This window comes from Coturnix japonica, chromosome 2, assembly GCF_001577835.2.
Source record: "Coturnix japonica isolate 7356 chromosome 2, Coturnix japonica 2.1, whole genome shotgun sequence".
Lineage (NCBI taxonomy): Eukaryota > Metazoa > Chordata > Aves > Galliformes > Phasianidae > Coturnix > Coturnix japonica.
Window position 1 is genome coordinate 108,210,371 of NC_029517.1, and position 22,075 is coordinate 108,232,445.

Here is a 22,075-nt window from a genome sequence, read left to right on the forward strand (position 1 = left end):
AGGCTTGACAGAGATTATGGAAAATGATGAATTTTCCATACTGTGCATGAGGAAGGAGATCACTTTCTGGCTTATATATCTGCTTGCAAACATAGTCTATAACAGCCAAGATATTTTACATTGGTATTTTCAGTAAGGACATGCAATATGCCACGTTATTACCAAGGATATTCAAAAATAAGCTCTGCCATCCATTTGTCTGGCCTTCCTTTCTAGGACAGTAATGATTTTTCACAAACATGAAAGGGTGTGGTGTAGATAAATATGTTAGTAGAATGGCAACTATATTTTTATCTTTACTGGAAAAAACTATGTGGATATAATGAATATGTGGGAGTGATGAATACCATTTATTACACAACTTGTCATGACTTTTTCCAAACCCTAATTATGGGGTAACTTATTTTCTGCAGCGTGTTTACTGGATTGGCTTGATTGTCTTGGTTCACGTACAAAATATAACACATTCATTTCCAAGATGAATAACTTTGTAACTTATTAAAAACTTCTTTTGTCTAGGGGATAAAAAAAAAATCAGGAAATATTGCAAACCATTAGTCACTGTAACAAGCTCTAAATATGATTAGAAAATCCATTTTGCAAGTGTTATCTATTGATTTATACTAGAAATCTGTGATAACTAAACTATAAGGAGTCATCTGCTGATTACAGCAGCTATGCTGGTTTTCTAATCATGTTGAAAATGTGTACATATGTAGCAAATACAGAAAAGCCGCAGCAGATCTGTAGTTCAAACAAAAAAACAGAAATTTTGCTGGTGTTCAGCCATGTTCAAATGGTTGTTCTGAGTTAACACAGAGTGCACGGACAATTATTTGATTTTTAATTTTATAATCTGATAGTTGTAATCTTGGTGGATCTTCTATGACAAAAATGGCAGCAATGCAAAATCAGGCCTGTTGTGTTTTCCCATTGTGCTGGTTGCTCTGCTAACGGAGTCACATATTTCATTTAAATTGCTTTTTTTTTTTTTTTTTTTTTTTCTTAAATCCAGGTTGGTGGCCTTTTATTCTTGTTTGTTTGCTCTTTTTTTAAAGACCCAAAGTCCAGTTTTGAAAAGTGCCACAATAGCTGAAAGTGGGCCACCAACCTCCAGATCTGGTACTAGGCCAGGCTATCCAGAAAGACATCTGAGAGGAGAAGTGCATAAGAACTTAGACACTACCTGAACTTTGAGTCCTGCAGAAGGATGATCTAAAATGTAAATATGGTAATCATAAGGCTGTTAATCTCCTGATACATTTATTTTTTATGACCTTTCCCTAAGATTGCTAGTGAGAATCTTAACTTTTTAATGTTTTGGTCTCCTATGATTCCCTCAGGAAGCTCAGAAATTTGTACCCCATTAGGCTTAAGAGCTCTCAGAAAGCAGACAGCACATGCACATATAAACACTATTCTCATATAATCTCAATTCAAGACAAGTTTGAATTGATCATTTGTTGGTGTCTTAGAATTATTGTTCTAGATTTGAGGTTGGTAGTATTAGAGTGTGTTGCAAAGTATCAAAATATTCTAGATGTGTGTGCTTTATAACAAAATGTAATACCCCTGTATGTCATCTAGACATCTCTAGTTGTAATTGTGGGTGTATGTTCAGTCCTTAAGGTGGAAATAAATGAGATTTTGAAGTCTGTTATCTACTGGCAGATTTGATAGTTTTGTAAGGTCTTGGTGAAGCAGTTGACACCAAGAGAGATGTAAACTTTTTTTTTTTTTTTTCTCTCATACATCAGATAAACTTTTAGAGCACCTAAGGAAAAAAAAGCCATTAATTTGTATGAATAATAGATATACGCCTTGGGAGCAATATCGAATATTCATGAATTGTGTTTATATTCGAGCAGCTCTTCTAACTCTTTTAAAATTAAAGTGCTGTGAATATGGTTTGGCAATAAAGACTTTAATACTAAAACCATATGAAAGCACAGAAAAAGTATCAGTGACTTTGTTCCTTTGCTTTGTCAGGCACCTCAGCTTTTTCTTTAGTCATTTGTATTTATTTAAATGTTATTGTTTTGTGAATTTTCTTTTTAAAAGTGTTGCCATGAGTACTTGATTTTTCTTCCTCTGCTTAACTATTGATACAATAAAAGGATGTTTTTTCATGACTATTGCTTTTAAAGCTATCATGAACATCAGAGCTTACCTTCTGAAGCAGTATAATTTTAGGCTGTATCAAAATGTCACTTTTAAAGTTAGATTCTAACTGTTGTAAAGTAAAACTTTCAGTTGTTTTCTAAGCTGTCTTAAAAAGAAATGTCTCCTTGCAGAAGGTGCAGCTTATTATGTGACAGCTAGGAACAAGCACAAAGACGGCCTTAACCTAGGTGAACTAAGCTCAGACTAGAAGATATTCCCAAAGACTTGGAAATGTGGAGCTTGATATTAGCAAATTAAACCACAGAAGAGTGAGAAGTCCTTCACAGTATCCATCAAGAAGTATTCAGTAGCACCACAAGTAAACAGAGAAAGCCTCTGTAGCAACAGAGTGCATTTCCATTCTGCGGGAGGAAGTGTTGGATTTCTGCAGATTTGGGAAGTGGAGGTAGGAAAAGGATCTCTCTGGATATAAACTACATAGCGCTGAAACTGCTGTTAAGGAAGCCATTTTGTAGCTTAGTCAAATAGCTTTTGATTCAGGGAACCACATATATCATGTCTGGTGCTCATAAAATAGTTTCCAAATACTTCCAATAAATAAATAGTAAAAGGAGTTTGAATTTGACAGGATAGTCTTTTTGCAAGTGAACTGTACTGGCTGTTAGGAAGTTTTAGTTAGCCAAGTAACAGAGTAAAGGGATCAATTTCTAATAGAAAATAAATATTTGAAATTAGTGTATCAAAACATTATTAAAATAACTCATAATAGCTTTAACAGACATTAATTGTATTTAAGGTTTCTACTTCAGTGTATGTTATACATGCAGCTATTTTGGAGCTCGGGGCAAGTGACAAGCAGCAGTTAGCAGGCAAATACTTAGCTGCATGAAAACTGCATTGGCTTTCCCTTTATTGACAAAATATTGATCCATAACACTATTAATGCTATGATTGTCAGTTCAATTTGGATAGATCACTTTACCTCTCCAGTTCTCAGACGGCAAAGATATTACCCAAAAGGAGTGACCTGATTTCAGTTTAAGAAGGTTAAAGGTTAAAGGTTAGCTCAAAAGCATCATCTGCCTAGCTGCTTAACTTTAAACTGATCAATTTAATGAAAATCTGTTTTGCAGATGGAGTTTTAATGTCTTTGGCAGGATTTAGTCAGCTTTAACATTAGACGTATGCTAGTAAAAATTATTTCTTTATTTGACCAGAACAACACCTTTTCTTTTATGTTTTAAGGTAAAAGGCATGTGGGATATGGTATTTTGGCAAAGGACCCAGAAGCAGAAAGTGTTGATGATCTTTCCATATGGGCTCAAAAACAGAATACCTTTATGTCTATTGCTAACGATGACTGAAGAAACAAACAAAGCTGCATTCATTTATTTTTTATTTTTTATTTTTTTTACCATAATGCTTTACTTTGAAACCATAAAAACAAATTTCAGGCTAAACTGTCCTTGAAAAAGGTTTGTCTTCTTTGCCTAGGGTGGAATGCAACTGTATTCACATTTTTAACCTGGCAGACCGAGCTGATTGTCTCTTTTAAACCTCATATTTGTAGATCAGCAGTGTTCTTTTTTCTGCTTGCAAACTGAGTAGTAATTGTGTTACTTAACTGTAGATACCATAAAAATAATAAGGCAAATTAGTCAACCCAAATGGTAAATTTTATCTGATGGAGGTTATCCGAATAAACAAAGCATTAGATACTCACGAGTGTAAAGCAGAGCTTTGTGTTTATGTCTTCTGAGAATCTGGCCCTCACAATTTTTGCCAAGATAATTAAGTTTCAGCACAAGCATGTCTTTCTATTTTCAGATCTGTGCAATTCAATAGGAATTTCTTGGGCTGCTAATGCAATACTATTATATGTTAGCTTTGTAATTAGCCAGGACTCTATCCCTTCGCTGAAATGCATTGTAATATTACACACACAAGCATAGCCTGCATGTAGCAGTCATAAAAGTGGTGCCCTTTGTTTCATATTGACCTTCCAACTTATTTAAAACAAGTTTACAATGAGCCTTTGTTTTGTCCACAAATGATCATAAACAGCTTTCTAAAGAGCCCAATAAAATGAGATAATCACAAATGTATAACATCACATATTGAAAGGGTGGAAGAACAAACGGGGCTTTTACTATATTTTATAGGATGGATTTATAGCCTGTCCTTGGGTCACTTAGGGCCAAGAATTTTCACGGTCAGCTGGTTGGTCTTGCTAGCTAGCATCCTCTGCAGGAAATACAAATACCATGCAGCACCTGCTCTTCAGTCAGGGTTTTATGCTCCTGTTTTAAAGCAAAGTGTCCACTGCTCTTCTGGTTCAAAGTCAAAAGCTTAATTAGACTACCTTTTTATCTGTATGCGTCATCAGTGGAGCAGAATAGTCTGCCTGGATTCTACAATGCTGTTTGCATATTTGGGTTTTAAATCAGCCGAGGATGTTAAATGCTTTGCTCATCTTTGGTACATGCAGAAGGCACAAGTGGGATTTAGTCCATAGGTAACTTTTAGAGTGACAGTTCCCCAAGGAACACTGCTTGGGTTTTTCTCATTATTCTTGTTTTGGATTAAGGCATCGTTGTTAGGAATTAACAACTGCGATGGGGGTGTGAAGTGTAAGCACATGGGGGTGAATGAACTAACAGTCCCAATCACTTTGTTTGTTTTACTCTGTTTGGGATCAAATGTTGATACTTGATCAGCCCAGAACTTACACAGTTACATTCTTTTCATTTCAGTTGTCCTGCATGAACTTTGTAATTTAAAATCAAATATCCTAGGTATGTGCCAGTACAATTATTTAACTGTCATTGTCCCAGAATGATGGTAAAAGAGGTCAGGAGATTGTGCAGCATTGATTTGCATAAAAATCATTGTGCAAAGGAAATTGGAATATGTCTGCACATCTGAGGAGGCAAAGCATATTTTGCTTAATCTTATTCTTGTTTGTTTAGGTGGGGAAAGCTGTTCTCAGTGGTAAATGAAAGTTATTCTGATTTGTTGCTAAACATGAGCCTCACAATAGGAGATATTTCAATTTTTACAGTACTTGAAGATTTATGCTCATTAAAGGTTTTAAATGTTTTATGAAATTTAATTTCCACTGCATGTTTTAGTTACTGTAGTTCAGATTATGCTGTTGTGCTTGCCCATATAAAGACAAACAAAGGTTCAAAGTAGAATACGTAGTCAGCTAATGTGTATACTGACTGTACATACTTATACACTATTGTCAAGTAGATTTATTTCCCAAAGATGCAAGTTGGGGAATAGCAGAACAGTAATTTCAAACCTATTCTTTTTAGTTTGAATTCAAATCGTAATATTAGAGAAGTATTTTTCACATAACATTTCATGCATATTTTATTTGATATTCAGATGTTGTCTGGCTCTCAGATGGTCCTACATACCTTGCAAAAAATAATATGTATTGCATTTTGGCTTCTGGTACACTGCTAACGCAGAAAAATATTCTCAAGTGATGGTTTAGAGAATTGTCATTTAAATGTTGTTCCAATATTCAAGTCTGAGTGTTGTCCTAGATGAGGATGTAGTCACCCTTTGAAAGGAGACTGAACTAGTCTGTTTGGACATGAATTTCAGTGCACAGCCTTCCCAGGGGAGCATGAGTTTATAGTTTTGCTTGCAGAGCAGGAAGAGAGAGCAAAGAGGAGAGTAAAAGCAGCATAGAGGATCAGCCTCATTTATTCAGTATGTTCAACACACAAAATGGCTGTATAACAGCTGTTTCTGTGCCTGGAGTTCTTTCATTCTGACATTAAGAGAAATATGTAATTATTTCTGACTGAGATTCAAGGTAGAATTGCAATGTATTGTGTATGTGAGAGTATTACGTCAACATGTGTGCATGTGTATATGTGCATAAATTGACTGCATCTATGAATTTAGCAGCCACTCCCACCCAGCCTTGCAGCACAGATTTTCTTGTTCCCCTTAGGAGATTTTATCTGATATTGCACCACAGGTGTCTTCTCTAAAATTTGTAATCTCAGTCTAGCAGACTCTCCCAGGTGGGATTTTTCTGCATCATCTCTTACACATAATTAAGAATGAGCAGTGAACAAAGGACAGAAGCGTGACAATAAAGTTGTATTTCTGACATGTGTATGTGTACTTCAGCTTTACCATTGTTTTTGATAAGTCACCAGGGAGAAACTTCCCATTAGTCTGTGTTTTTTTTTTTTTTTTTTTTTTGTTTCATCCAGACAAAATGCAAGAACTGGGAATCTTAGGAGGGTGATCTATTTTAGGGTTGATAGGAGACCTCACATGTGCAGAACTGAGCTTTGAGTGATTTGATACACAGCTCTTGAGACTGCATTGTCTCTATATGTGTCCATCTCACTGGATAGACAAATTAATTTTCTGCATTTGTTTTTTCCTTTAGGGGTTCAACTATCCAGCGTTTCTCTGGTCAGATATTATAAGGGGAGATAATAAAAATGCTGGTGCAAAATGTTAAGTAATACTGATGCTGTTGAGTTTAGCAAGGACTCAGCACAATGGGGGACATGTAATTCATTGGATAAAATATTTTGTATTTTGCCAGTGAACACACATGAAAATGTGGCAAAGTATGTAATACAGCACAATAGGAAATAGGTATTAATTTCATTAACTGCGGGTAAGATTTTTATGTTAAAAAAAAAAAAAAAAAAAAAAAAGATAAAGCCAAAACAAACGAACAAAAAACCATAAATTGTCAAAGTTAACTTGTAACGTCTGTTTTTATTTTTTATCCTGATGGTCTGTCTTTTAAGCTGACTCCAGGTAGTGAAAAATGACAGTGGTCATTTTGATCCTCGTGGTTATATATAAAGGTGAAGCTTTGGTGCAGGGCCTTTGCTTTGTGGACAGCTATGAAGGAGGATGTCACGGAAATGACCCCAGTGGTCTGCAGAGGATGGTGCCAGCTCTGCAGTTTGGCAGCAGACAGAAACACAAAGTACTGTGCACCATAGCCTCAGGGGAAACTGTATGTGCTACTCTCCCTGTGGGAGGGAAGGCATTAAGATAATCTTTAGCTTTTAAAGACAGGGGGCATTGAAGGAAACAAAAATTGAGCAAAGGTTGTCCTTGAATGATGAAGTGTGCAGATTCCCCTGCCTGGGGCATCCTACTGCAGTAGCACTGACAATAACAAAAAACCTGTTTTTGTCATATATGAAGACTGTGAACAACACTCTTGCTTGGTGTACATGATTAGGAAATTACATGTTTCTAACATGTACCATAAATGACTGAAGAATAAAATAATAAAACGAACACTTGAATACATGAGTATCTAGCTACTAGTTTATTGCTGGATTATGTGCAAATGACCTGGGATATAGGGATAGTATTCAGAAGTCTGCCCAGATAAGAGTCTTTATTTATAATTTCTGTTCTCCATTGTAAATTGCCCCAAAGAACAAAAGCACTCTCTGCTTCTTTGTCCTGGCCCTGGAAAGAATAATAATAGGGCCACACTACCCATAGAATCAGCACAGAATCTGTTGTTCAGGGATAGTTTGTGCTCCAGTTTTTCTGATAGGAAAAAATTACTCTTATTCAGAGAGGGTTCAATACCAATACTGTTGTGATGACACCGTTTAAAACAAACATTTATAGTGGACGCATTCCTAACCAGAACTTCAACAGGCACTTCCAGTTGTCTATATCATTATAAATGCCTTTGCATTGATAGAATGTTTCTGATAACCTTAACCTGTGATATTGCATATGGGCATCTTTGACTGAAGGAGGGAGTGGCTCCAGTTTTTTATAGGCATTTTTCAAGAGAAATCCTGAGAAGTTCCAACTATCTCAAATATCAGGTATGAATGATGCTATCAAATATTCCTTACACAAAAGTATGGATCATAATGGCAAGAGGGAAGAAAGTGCACTTCATATTCAATTAATGGTGTTCCTGTTTTCTGTGGAATCTAGTAAAAAACTTGCATTCTGGGAAATCAGTTGAGGTAAAAATACTAAAGTTTTCCAGTTGAACAGACAATTTCTGAATGGACAGAAGTTTGATACTTTTACAACCATAACAGACCAGAAAAAAGAAGTCTAACTATTTACTTGCTTTTTGTGTCTGCTAGGGGTGAAAGCATGGAAAAAAGCTCACTTTACTACTGAAATGAGACAGCTTTTAGTAGCTAGATGTTACTATTTTGGAAACGCCCTATGGCATTTGCAGATATGTTCGCAGCTAATGAATGAGTGGAAATTAGGAAGACTGAAGCTGGTGGAAAAAACAAATGGCCAAACTTCAAGTTTTTCTGAAAATCTAGTGTCCTTATTTGTCCAGGAACCAGTGTGACTCATAATCTTTGACCTAGGAGGAAGTCAGCACCCTGCTGCTATATATCAGAGGAGGATTTTATGAAGTCAGCTCCAATATGATTAAAACACAGTCTACAAAAATAGTTTAAGAGTATTTTTACCAAGTTTGTGACCTAGAACAATTGGACTGATTCAAAAGCACTACTTCATTGGCCCCTAGGATTATAAATGATGCAGATGCATCTCAGAAACAGGTCTTGTACCTAAGCTGTGGATATCCCTTGTCAGTTTTTTGCTTGCTTAGTTTCATAAGTCATGATGAATTGGATCTGCTGTCAGTGTGCTCTGTCTCCTTGCTCCTAATCTACTGGTGTGTCTTGCAGTGTGTCAGGCTTCATAACTATCTTTACAGTACTTGAGTTTATGTGGCTTATATACTCAAGGGATGAAAATCTTCAGAAACAATCATTAGAACTCCTGGAGAGTATTTTTGAGAAAGAGCAAATCCTTTTGCATAAGGCATTTTGGGGTACACAAATGACAGCAGCTGTGGTGTTAGAGTTCTATGTGGTATTTTTCATGATTAAGGAAGGGGACTGAGCTGATAATGAGTAAAAGTACTCTCAAATCACAAGTTACAGAATTCAAACCTATTACCCAGTTCCCTCTGCTTCTGAGTTCTGCAGTTATAAAGGTACTGGGCCACATGTGTTCACAATAGGAACAAAACAAATATGTCTATTTTAGTACTTTCTTATCCTAATAGCTTTGGAAGATAAGCTCAGTGCTAGCACTACTATTAAAAACAGTATGGCCTTGGGGAAAAAACATAAAAAATCTCTAACCAAGCAGAGGTGAGAGGGAGATTAGCCCCTGTATGTTTGGCATTCTTAACGGACCTTATAGAGATGTAACTATGCATACCACTTAATTTCTTCATATATATGAAGAAATATATATATATATGGATAAATACGTCGTTCTCTCTGCCTATATTTATATATGTGCTTGATTGAGTGTCTGTTACTGGAAGGAATAAGTCAGAGGTGGAATCTGAAGTTTTCATGCTCATGAGAACTTTAAAGAGCCAGATATTACCCAAAGCTAGTGTTAGGGCGGAAGTCACAGTTGTTGGAGACTGGGTTTCTTGCACAGAGGGTGCAGTGGGGGAAGAAAAAGGCAGGTGTGTGTACTTACAAAAGTGTACACTTCCCAAGAGCATAAACAGAACTTAAAACTATGTGTGTCCATACGTACAACAGGCTGCCACTGTTACCTCCTATAGTACAGTGCAAATATCCATATATGTTAGTATCTGCTGTAGTGATGGTTGGATTTCGATTTCTGTTTTATTTTCCCTCTCCCACTTACTCATAATAAAACAAGCTCTTCTAGGGCTGAAATTTTCAGGATTTGATCTAACTTCTTAAAAGAATATTTCTTCTTTCGAGTCACTACATCGTGATTTATCTAACCTACTTGTCCTGATGAAAAATACTCCACTGCAAATAAAATTAGTCAAGTACATCTCTTTCAGTAGCTGTCCATAAAATAAGAGAATGTTATTTTAGAAGAAACAACACATTAATAAGCCAAGTATGTAATCATTGTCCTATCACAGCAAATTATGCCATTAGTCCACCTTATCTAATCTCTTTGCTTCAGACTAACAATTGCTCCTCAGAGTAGAGAGAGAGAAAAAAAAAGCTATTGGTGAACAAATATGGAACAATGTTGCTCACAAAGGAAGTTCTTTTTCTTTTTTTATGTGTTCTCAAAGAACAATGTATTAACACTGTACAAATTCATATATATGTATATTTATATATATTTCCCCAAATGGTTTTTGAATAGACTTATATGTACATATAGATCAATTCAGTTTATAAACTAACTTTTGAGTAATCACAATCAACACGGAGGAATTTCACAGGTTAATTTAATTGGCATATAAATGTAATCTTCCACCTTTAGCTTGTTTATTCATTTAGTAACAGAAGAGAAAGATGATGTGCTCTTTTGTGTTTTAGTATCTTTCTATATATTCTTTATTTCTTCATAAATAATCTTTATAAATATTTTATGATCTTTCTATCGTATCTCTCTTTTTCTTTCACTATTCATGCACCATACAATTTCAGTCTATTCAGTGTTGCTTTTAGTGGACATTTTTTCCACATTTCTGCTAACCCCAGCACTGATCCATGAACTCTTTCTGCCCCTGCTCATTTTTTTCTAGAGATATTCAGATATTTCAGAGCTGAACACACTGTTCTCAGTGGAGCTGTATGATTTTATTGTCCCATGCCTGGTGCATCCAAAAATATAATCTGCTTTACACAAATACTATTGCATTCTGTTCTGGAACTATGTTGCTTTCATTGTGTCTTTTCCTATACCTCTTTTCGTACTGATGCCCATGTCTTATTGTGGTTAAACTTAATTTAGACTCTAGTGGTATGTTTCATTGGTTTCAATTGTTTCTTATAATGTATATATTTTGATTTAATTTGTCAGTACTAAATTTCACCTTCCTGCTTAGATAGCTTTAAACCTTGCTGGTGTTCCTCATGATTCTATGGACAGTCTTGACTGGCATGAATTCTTTTACACCGTCTTAAAGACAAGTTCTAGTATGATGGTAGAAGACCCAGAGGTAATCTTTGCTATTTTGAATGGCTTGCTACTGCCTGTAGCTTGGTTTTTGTCTGTCAGTTTCCAATCCATGACTCTTTTTTGCTTCTGTGGTAGTTGCCTAGATTAAGTGGTTAGGCCATCTCCTGCTTACTTAGTGGGGAGAAGGAAAACTCCAGCTCTGAATTAGTCTGTGGAAGAACTAATTCCCCCCACTATTAAGAGAGTGAGGGAAAAATGTGTTCAGCTTACTCCCTTGTCACACTGCCTGCCTCTTCAGACAGCTGCCTCTTGTTGCTTTCCCACATCTATTGCTACACAGAGTGAATTGAGGGTGAAAATATCAGCAGACAGTTAACTATTTGTTGAGCCTGAAGAACAGAAATAGAAATAGCTAATTAACCATCTATCTGCAGGATTTTTTTTTGCCCCAGATACTCCTTTGCAGGTGCAAAAGAGAAGCTGTTTCTGAATGCAGACTACAAGGCTGAAACATAACTCAAAGGGACTCTGTAGTGTGCTCTTTTTATACAGTTAGTGCTAACTTTAATGTATTATTGATTGTTATTTAGGTACACCATGAAATACAGATGAAATGTCTGTTGTGGTTGAACTCATACTGTAGGTGCTGTGTTGACTTTTGGATTTCTGTGGCCTTCATGCTGCTTGACATTAAAACCTTTCACATTAGGGTTTAGAAAAAAGCAAAAATACAGTAACTGTGTATCCTGTATGTAGTGTGAAGTAATGTGAAACTGATGCCAAATGCCCTCCCCGCCAAGTAAATAATACTAAAATAAAATACTAATTTCAGAGCAAGCCAGGAAGTTCAGAATTCCCCGTGTGAGTACATACAAACACTGGCTTAGAGTAGTCACCACCTGAATTTTAATTAGCCGTGCTACCTGCCAGTGCTAAAGGAAGTGCTAAAAGGAAAGGGATTAGGGCTCTGAGTTTCTGAGCAGCCAAGTGCTCCTGTTGATCACCTGCGTTCACCAGCCGGGTCCTGGCTGAGGATATCTCTTCTGGCCTTGCACAACTCTCTGGGCTGAATGCATCAGCTACTTTGAAATATAAAAAAGAGTGACATCAGAGGATCAATTACTGCTGAAGCATCACTGCAGAGCCCTGTGATACTGCTAATTAGTTAAAGCAGAAATGCATGTTGATATGCATTTTCCTTGGCTGTAGCTCACTGAATATCTTTTCACAAAAAGGGGTTTGAGTCTTCCTCCTCCTATTTTTTTTTAATTAATGTTCATAGCTGTTGTTTTTTTTTCTTTTTTGTTTCCTATGCACCCATAAAACTAAACATGAATGGCTCTCATTCTTTCCAAGAGTTTGCATCTTAGAATAGTTTGCTTTTGTTTGAAACTCTTCTTCAAGAGGGTATTAGTCATTAGAGAAAACTTGAAATACAGAAGTGTACAACAAAGGCACAGGCTGATACTCTCTAACCTTGGCTCTGCTCCCTCTCTGCTATGAATGGAGTGAAAGCAACTGGATATTTGCTGAAAGTTCCCTGCAGAGGGGGAGGGAAGGGTTGCTCCACTGGTGCTGGGGAGTCCCTGGCTGGCAGTGAGAGCCCAGTCCTTCCCTGGACACTGTGCAGGAGGTATGTCAGGAGAAGGGACAGGAAGAGCAGCGGCTAGACTACACATCAGTGTGTCTGTGGTGAGAAGGAAATCACCGCTGTCATGGAGAGATCCTGGGCAGGGCTGGCTCTAGAGGATGCTGGGGACAGCAGGAAACTTTTTGCCTGGTACAGAAAGGCAGAAACTGTTGTCACAAGGTATAAACTGTTACTGCAGTCCTGTATTTTGATACCTGGCTCAGGTAAGTTTCAGTTATTCTCTGTTTACCTTCCAGGGGGCTGAGCTGGGCTGTGTCAGAGGGTTCTGGACTTGAATTGCCACTGTTGTATCCAAGCACAGACTGTTCCTTTTAGTTGCTAAAACATAGCAGTTTCTCACTCAACCCCTTCTCCAAACTTACATGAAATACTTTTAATCTAACTTTTTTGCTTTGGCGAGGATTATTTCTGAATTTACCCATAAATAAAATATTCAGTTGCAAATGATAGAAGCAAAGTCCCCAAAACATTTTCTTTAGTGCAAGAGAATTCACATCGTTAAAATCTGAACAATTTAGAAGATACAGGGTTTTTATTGTTTCTATGACTTCTTATCCTCTGTAGGGTTTGTTTGAGGCTTTAATTTGTTTGTTTCTTTCTTTCTTATTAAAATGGTGATGAAAGAGATGGGAATTATGTGGGCTAATCCATCTTTGTTGTAGTACTGCTGATCTCGTTAGTGTTACTCCAAGGGTAAAACTGGCCCAGGAGTTTTCCAAAATGACTGTGTTTCCTAACTCTGTCAACTGCCTGGGACATGGCTCTCCTGTGGTTTGACTGCTGTGGTTTGTCACTACTGTGAGGAATTATTCAGTTCAAAATGTTCTGTTATTTGGGTAATTTCTTGCTGAAATTGATGGTTACTGTTTCTGTTTTTTTTTTTTCCCCTTAAGTTTATTTCTAGGGTTTTTCCATTTGTTTCTGGTGCTCTAGAGAAAAGGGTAGTTACAAAGGGAGAGCCAGAGAGACTATTCCACAGAGTGGGTGTGAGAGAGATGAGAGGATTTGAATTTTGAAGTGTTTTCCTTCCACTGAAACAGCTCCCCTGCTTGATACCCAGTGTGTTGTTAGAACTAAATCTACTTCCTAAATATCTTGTACAGATCAGAACTAGTTACTGGGTAGCGATAATCATGACATACTTTGTGAGTGTACGTATTAGGTCACCTCGCCTGTAGCCGGTTTTTCCTCCTAAATTATTCCCCACTTGTGAGCATTTTTCAAGCAGCTACTATTTAAAACCAGAAAGCCTCCACCCTGAAAGGCCCCAACCTGTCAGAAACATTTCCTTTCTTGCCTCAAGCTTGGAATTTCACTCCAAAGCTCAGTCTCTCTCGGGACTTTGCTGAGTGTCATCCTTGCCTGCTAGTTTGCTTTCTGTAGCCTCAGTCATGTACACATGCTGCCAGTGCTCACCACCTCCCCACATTCTTCTTCCTGCTCTATGAGCATCGCTACGTGTCTATTTTCACAGTATCATCTGTGTCTGGATTGGTATAATTCCTGCTGTACTTAGTTCAATTTCATTTTTGCCAAGCCTAAAACTCCTTTATATTTCTGCTCTTTTCTGCCAATAATCTTTCCCACTTTCTCTTGTGTATACATGTGAGTGTTTGTGTACATTATCACATACGAATTTCTAATTATTTGGGATGAGTGGGATAAAGCTTTCATTGTCTGAAGTTTGAGTTGGCTATGTTGTTTTTAAGTTTAAAAGACAGAAAAAGGTATGCTGACCATCCCACAGGGAACTATCATGTGTTTTGAACCTTCTGCATATTTTCATTAGGAAAAAATATGTTAGAAAGTTCTTTAACTGCATCAGTACTCTTTTTTTTTTCTTTTTTTTTTTTTTTTTTTTTTTTCATAAGACTATATGTGCCAAGCTGAGCTGTGCTAATACTAAGGGGAAAAAAAACGTTGTGATATTGTGACTAATACATATTAGAAACCTCTTACATTTTTCCTATAATAGTTTTTCCATACATAATAGTGTTTCGGTATGAATGCCTGACATCTGAAGGCCTATCAGAGTTGAAAAAGAGTGCTTGCATTCTGCTGGAAAGCTGGAAACTTCCCACTTCCAATGCTATAAAGCTCCTTTTTCAGGCTCACAGATCACAAGATTAACACATCATTGTAGAAGGCCCATCCTGGGTTTTGGCCCAGTGTAATTTGAATGGAAATTTTTCCATTTGAAAGGAAGCAAGGAAAAATAACTTTGTTTGCAGCAAAACCAAACTAATGACAACTTGTTTAAGCTATCTGGGCTGGGAGTGTTAATATTAACTGCCTGTGGAAACAGTTTTAGGTCTGGTGTCACGCATAGAGATTACGTTAACATCATCTTTTAGGAGAGATTTGATGCTTTCCTGAAGAACATTTCCATCTACCTTTTACATGGCTGGTTTCAGAGAGAACCTTGAAGTGACAGAGTGCTACCTGTGAAGAACTCCGGACCCTTGCTGAGTTCACAGTGTCTAACTGAAATTATCTATATGTGGTATCAATATGTGGGATGCCAGCAAAATGCAGCATGAAACGTCTCTACACCATGGTCTTTCATTCTGTTATATGCATAACCAGTGAGGCAAATACAAGGAATTATCTGTCCATATAAAGTGTCAGGCCAGAAGTTAGATATTCTCAGAGACTAGGTAGTATCATTTAGAAAGTGTTAGGATCTGGCACATCTCAAGTCAAAATTGAATTTTTTATTGACTTTGGTGGCACTAAAGTGTCACACATGACACAGTTAAATCTATTTTATACAATAATTTGTGTATATTCATTTGCATATAATATATATCATATATGTGTACAAATATTTCTGTTGTATTTTACCCAATTATATAAACCATTTTTATTTAAACAAACTAATATGCAGATGTCTGTAATGAATTAACTGAAAAGTCTGTACTGTGGTAATGGAAATGTAATAGAGACACATTTAGCACAATTGCAATATTGAGATTTGTTCAGTTTGCCACGTACCTTCCTTTACTGCAAAACCATGGCTTTTTTTTTCTATTTTTATCAGTTTTCAGCTACAAATGTTTTACATTATGAAACCATGTAAAGCAGACTAAAAATTGGTAAGTCTAAGAACAGATAAGCTAAAGACTTAATTTCTTTGGGCTAACTTCTTTTACCAGCTTTCACAGATACAGACTGTATCTGAAACCCCTCATCAGAACAAAATGAACATTTTAGCATTCTTGGACATAATATCAGGCTAATGTGCTCCCTGAATGACATCCATTGCATACTGTATAATTGCCAGCCTGCTTCTCTGAGTGCCTTGAAGATTACATTGTTTTAATGTCCCAATATTAATAACCAGATGTGATCTTCTTCCTGCTCAGAGGTCAAGTGAGCTGGCCAGGTCAGGCTGTTTGTCTGTGTGCACAGACTGTGAAGTCTATTCAGAATGACAGGTATGGGGGGCTGGGTGGATAGGGTGTTAACCTCAAGACCACCAAAAGGGACTTCTCCCTGCTGGGAACAAAGACCAGTAGGAGCTTCAGCCTTTTTCAGTACTCCTGAGATTTTAACCAAGTGAACAAAAGATGATGCACAGATGAATAAATACTCTTCACAACTGATACATAATTTAAGATGTTCAGTTACAAACAGCCGGATATGTGTTTGTGATTTCATTTAAGTGCAGTCCAGTTATCTGCAATCAGTTAATATTTCTGTATGCACAGTTTCTGCATGATACTTTATATGCTGAGAAAATGCTCAGTTGCTGGTGTTCAAATACAAACTAGCCTTGAAAATAGCCCTAGCACTTAAAGAAATAGCATTAAAACAACAGCAGTTTCTACGAGGTGTTTTGTGCCCACTAGTTTGTGTTTGCCAGCCTATGTGGAGAACTATTTTATAGCAGATAGTATGATATATGTTTATTAAACATATATTTATAAAACCATTTATTCATCTCTTTCTGTTAGGTAAAAAAAAAAAAAAAAATCAAAAGAAGAAGCTATTTGTTTCCTAATTGATTTTGTACGTTAGTTGTTCATTGAATAGATAAGTAGTGCCTGTGATATTTGATTACAGAGCAAGGCACCCATTTAACCTTCCGTTCTTTCCTGGCCAGGATTTCAAATACAATACAACGTACCTCCCTTAGGCTCAGTAGGATTAGACTGCTAGCAGTAATCCCTGATGCTATGAAATAGACCTGATAGAACTTCAACTCACTTGTTTAGGATTATGCTCATGAATTTCAGCTCATCTAGTTACATTAACCCTTTGGGAGCTTGTGTGGGTTATGCTTTTGTAAATAACAGTGTATACTGTAGTAAACAATGGCAGATGAATATCAAAACCTATAAATGAGTTTTGAAGCATTCACTTTTACTTGGTGATCAAAATGTAAAATTCACATTAAAAAACAAAACAAAGACAGACAAATTATATCTGCCAGCTATAAAGCATCGGTGTAGAACCTCCCAGTATAGTGACTCGAATGTAAGCATGGTCCTAGGATAATGAAAAGGGGTACTAGTACTTGACCCATTACTTCCTTACTTTGCAGTTGAAAGCAGTGATCCCGATAAAGGTAGTAATGACTTTTGATTACTTATGTCTGAATCCAAAAACACCGAGAGTACCAGACCATTTCTGATGGACTGTTAGACAGCTGGCAGGCAAAAGGATTGTAATTACTGCAGATTTGAGCCACCCTTTTGAATTGTTGACTTCTATTTAAATGCTGATTTTTAATCTGGCCAAATCACTATTGGGAATAACCAACAAGAAGGAACAGATATTTTCTGTCTTTCATTTTCAGGATCCTAAAACCCAGCAATGAAATAAATATTGTTTCCTATTACCAGTCCATTCAGTCTTTAGTGGAAGGGCTCATTAAATATGCATGTGCACAGCTTATTGTATTAAATATTGAAATGAATATATATATGTTTTACAATATGCAAGAAAAGTACATATGAAAAAATGGAGGGTTTGACTTGAGAACTCACCTACTTTCACCTTCTTGGCAGCAGAGAGAGTTGGATTAGGTCTGACTGAATATTCATGTTAAGGCATCAGTTGTTGAAACTGCTTTCCCCTCAACATACCTACATGTGGAACTGCTGTATTAAAAGACAAGATGACAAGGAGAATAAGTGCTGCTAGTTGCACTTGACCACACAGAAGCATCAGGACATTCCTTTAGCCCTTTCTTTACTAGGAAATGGCAAGCTTTTCATTGTAGATCTGTTGGATACTCTTAATACATTTGATGACAAAATGGTGTTGATGAATAGCTGAAGGCCATGAGAGCAATAAATGAAGTTATTCTTGAGTGACTACGTTCTTTTTTTGCAGGGAGAACTCAGGAGTGGGGGCAGTTTGGGGTGGCTGTTCATCAGCCTGGTGGGTGCAGTCATGTGCTCCCAGGTGGAGTATTGCTGAGTTCTAGTCTGTCACTCTTCTTGATCAACATATGCCTGAGGCCATTAGGGGAAAATCATCTGTGCTTGAGGCTGGGATATCTCCAACATGCAGATGATTTCCATCTGTACAACTGTTTAATCAGATTTGGATGGTAAAATCAGTTGTTTAACTGAGTTTGTTGCAAGGCTTTGGGTTTGGACATACCAGCTGCATTGCAAACCAAGTTCATACTGGTAGGATTCAACACTTAGTGGAAATGGCCAAGTTATCATTCTGTAGCTATCCTACAGTCCATAAACAATGCTGGTTTCTGTGTTTGACTACCAAAGTAACACTAAGAGTAGTAAGCATGACTTTGTCATTTATATCTGGCAGAGTGCTAATGGGATGGATGTTGCTTCTCCTTCATAGAATCACAGAATAGCTTGGGTTGGTAGGTACCTCACAGATCATCAGGTTTCAACCCCAAATCAGCCTCTCTCCATTTCTTTTGTTATAGAAGTATCCTCCAAAAATCATTCTTGGTCCTGCTGCTGCAGCTCAACCTACAGTCATTTTCAATATTTAATATATTTAAACTTTTGTGCTCTGTTGCTTAGTTTTGGTTTGACACATGGTATATTTCTGTTCCCTGATTGATTGCAAATGTCCTATTAGAAATTGGCTCTTTCATGAGCGCTCAGTTTACACATTCAGAATGTGCTTTTCTCAGAAATTCTGCAGTATGCATTTACACATAGCTGTTTCTGAAACAATTCCTCGCTTAGGTCAGCAAATTTAGTTTGCAGAAATTCATGGAAAACAAACAGCTAAGAGATGGGACATAGAAGGAGCTAATGCAAAAATTCAAGATTAGAAAATTCAATGCTTTATAGTTCTCTTCCAGTGCTTTCATTCTAAGCACAGAATTTGGTGACCTTCACTTTGTCATCCTCATATGTGATGAGAAATGAGAAGTACACCTCCACACTTCTGGGAGGCTTTATCTGTTAGAAATAAAGCTATCTGTCCATTAGCGAGTGTTTCTGACAGTGAGTGTTTTGCAGATAGCATCCCTGATCTATCCCATCTCACACAACTTGATTCTTGTTACAGTTTGATTCTATTTCAACCTGTAAGTGAGTGGGACCGTGATTCTCTCTGAAAACATCTCACTTCATACATGTAAGTCAGATCGGCTAGTAGAGCACTGGGCTTAATCTTAAAGGTACTGGAAGCTTGTATTTTTGGAGAGCGCTCTGCAAGACCAGAATCTGCTTTCTCACTTTCTTGATCAAAATTTGGAATTTTTGATTATTCTAGCATACTAGAAAACCCACTCATCTCTCTGATTCCTGCAGGGCAAAGGGTGTGAAGGGTTGGTCAAAAGAAATTTTGATGGCTTGGATATTTGGATATTAGTGCTATTTGTTAATGTGCTTTTGTGCTTTCCCTTGGCAAAGGGAAAAAAAAAAAAAAAGGTGGCTTTTGTATGTGGGAAGGGAATCTTATTAAGTCTAAATAAATAGACTGTAGGAACCATAGTAATACTTTACACTTCTGTAAAGTCTTTATTCTGGGGCTTTCAAAATGTTTTAACAATGTTAATGAAATCCACTGCTCCTACATTCTGTGTTAGACTAAGTGCAAACAGGGCCATCTTCATGTACATACTGGTAGACTAGGAGGAAGCTTGTGGTTAACTGTGTGCAGCAGTACTGCACTGCAAGTATTTTCATGGCAGGTAAAAAAAAAAACAACAAAAAACAAAATAACAACAAAAAAGAAACCGGTATTCAAGTGAAACTGTGCAGGGAATTGCCTGTAGGTAGGCAAAACATAATTACAAGTTGAAATTTGGCCAAGACATTTGTCTTAACACTCTTCCTCGTTTGAAAAAATGTGCCACGTACTTAATAACTTTATTAAGTACAAGCAGTTATGAAATCTGTTCTTTGTTTCAACCAAAAGAAAACATTTCCTAATAGGACGGTGCTGTTAAACACTGAGCTAAGGCACTGACTCATAACTAATTTAGACAGAGAGCTCCATCAATGAATTACCAAAACTCTTTTTTGTAGTGCTCATGTTTTCCTTGGAGATCTCCCCTCCAAGTACTGCCCCTGCTTTAGCCTGCAAGATCTGAAGGGATCACAGCAGAAGGTGGTATGGCTTAGGGCTGTATATAAAATGATGAAGGAGAGAGTGAAACTCAGCCATGTGCTCCCTTTACTCAACACTGTGCTGGAGAATACAGTGGTGTTCAGTGAAACTCAGGGCTACTCTTTTTTCTGCAGTAAATAATCAGCCTGTGAAATTCCCTGCTGTGGTGGGGGGTTATCCGGATAAACAGTTTATCAGGATTTTTAAGAAGGATAAGGGGATGAACATTAATGATGTTTCTGATTATGCAGGCCAAAACAAAAAAGATACAAGAGCGTTTGGTTCTTTATTATTATGGTTAAACTTAGGATATAAACAGACTCCCTTCCAGGGTCAGGCGAGGATCTCTTGTCACACTGCACAAATGTTTTGGTTCTCTAAAGGCTTTTCTATGAATCCAATATTAGCTACTTGCATAGCCAGAATGTTGGAAGAGCTGGGCCAAGAGTGTGATTCATAGAGCTTCTCCCGCGTTTCTCTGTCTCTCTCTCTCAGTGAGATCTCAGAGTTTCAAATGCAAATACAACGCCTTTCTAATGGCAATTTTAGTATTGTTAAGGCAAGATACTGCTCCGGCAGTAAGAGACCAAGTCTGCACATCTGAATTTATTTTTTTCTTTGTCAATTACTCAGCATGGGAGAGGAGTGACTGTGTCATAATTACTGTTTTATTTATTTAATTTGGAAGTACAAACAATAGACAGAAAGGACTACTTGGTACCTCATTAATTTGCTCCCGCTCAAAAACAGACATTGCCTTTCAGATGAGCATTTGCAGTCCTGTGGTCTTGCATTTTCATATTTGATAGCAACTCATCAGCATTGTATCATAGAAAATTTGATATCCTAGGTGCAGCATGTAAAGGTACAGACTTTGAATATGCTTTTAAAATTTTGATGGCCATTGGAAACATTTCATAGATTACTCTAAAAGCAGTTATGGCAGAGTATCTCTGAACATTTTTAGGAAGTACAACAATTTAGCTCCAGTTCTTGAAATACGATGGGTCCTCTGCTGCCCAGCTTCTGTGAAAGCTCCTTTCTGTAGTCTACGTGGGACTATGTGAGATATAGCTTGACTCAGGTTATTATTTTTCATTGCAATTTTGTTGGCATCACAATAGCATGTTAACTTTCTGTGGTAAGTTATTAAGTGTCTGCTGCACAGCGCTCCAAGCAAGGTTTAAGAAGACAAGCTCCAGTGCTGTGAACACTACTATCAGAATAAACAATCCAGACCTCCCAATACTATGTCCAGATGACTTTCTGGGTCTTGCCATGGCTACTGTCCATCACTTGCTGGTGTGCAGAACCAGGTCTGGAAGGGAGCTGGAAAAAGATAGAGGGTGGTAACTCAGTCACAGGGATTTGTCCTGATATAGGGCTGGGAGATGGCAGGCACCTGTATTCAGCATTTGGGAAATGCTACTGTATTTTCCTAGTGCAGACTGAGTCTGGGAAAGCAGATTTGAACTGTAATAGTGAGATCAGTCTTCTTTAAGTACAAGCATGTTGCTGAGCATGTTTGTTGGGTTTTTTAAATTATTATTATTTTATTTTTCCATTTTCATATTTCCCTTTTCCTCGCAAATTATATTCAGAGAACAGTGTGCTGAAGAAACTGCAGAATTCAGGATGTCAATGGGCCTTGAAGATTGTCTGTAAGAAGGAAAGCTATTGCTTAACCCAAAAGAACAAGAAATCTTCTCCCAGTAGAAGGGAAGAGATTGCATTGATGATCTGAGTAAAGAACTCAAAGAGAAAACTAATATAATATTGCCAAGTAGCTGGGCTGTAATGTTAAGCACTACAGAACAAAAAAAA

At 37.2% G+C, this 22,075-nt stretch overlaps 1 protein-coding gene across 1 annotated transcript in view; it reads left to right on the forward strand.

The window, feature by feature from the left end:
- The window catches only part of ZFHX4 (zinc finger homeobox 4), a 148,393-nt gene that overhangs the window by 25,923 nt on the left and 100,395 nt on the right, over positions 1–22,075 (forward strand).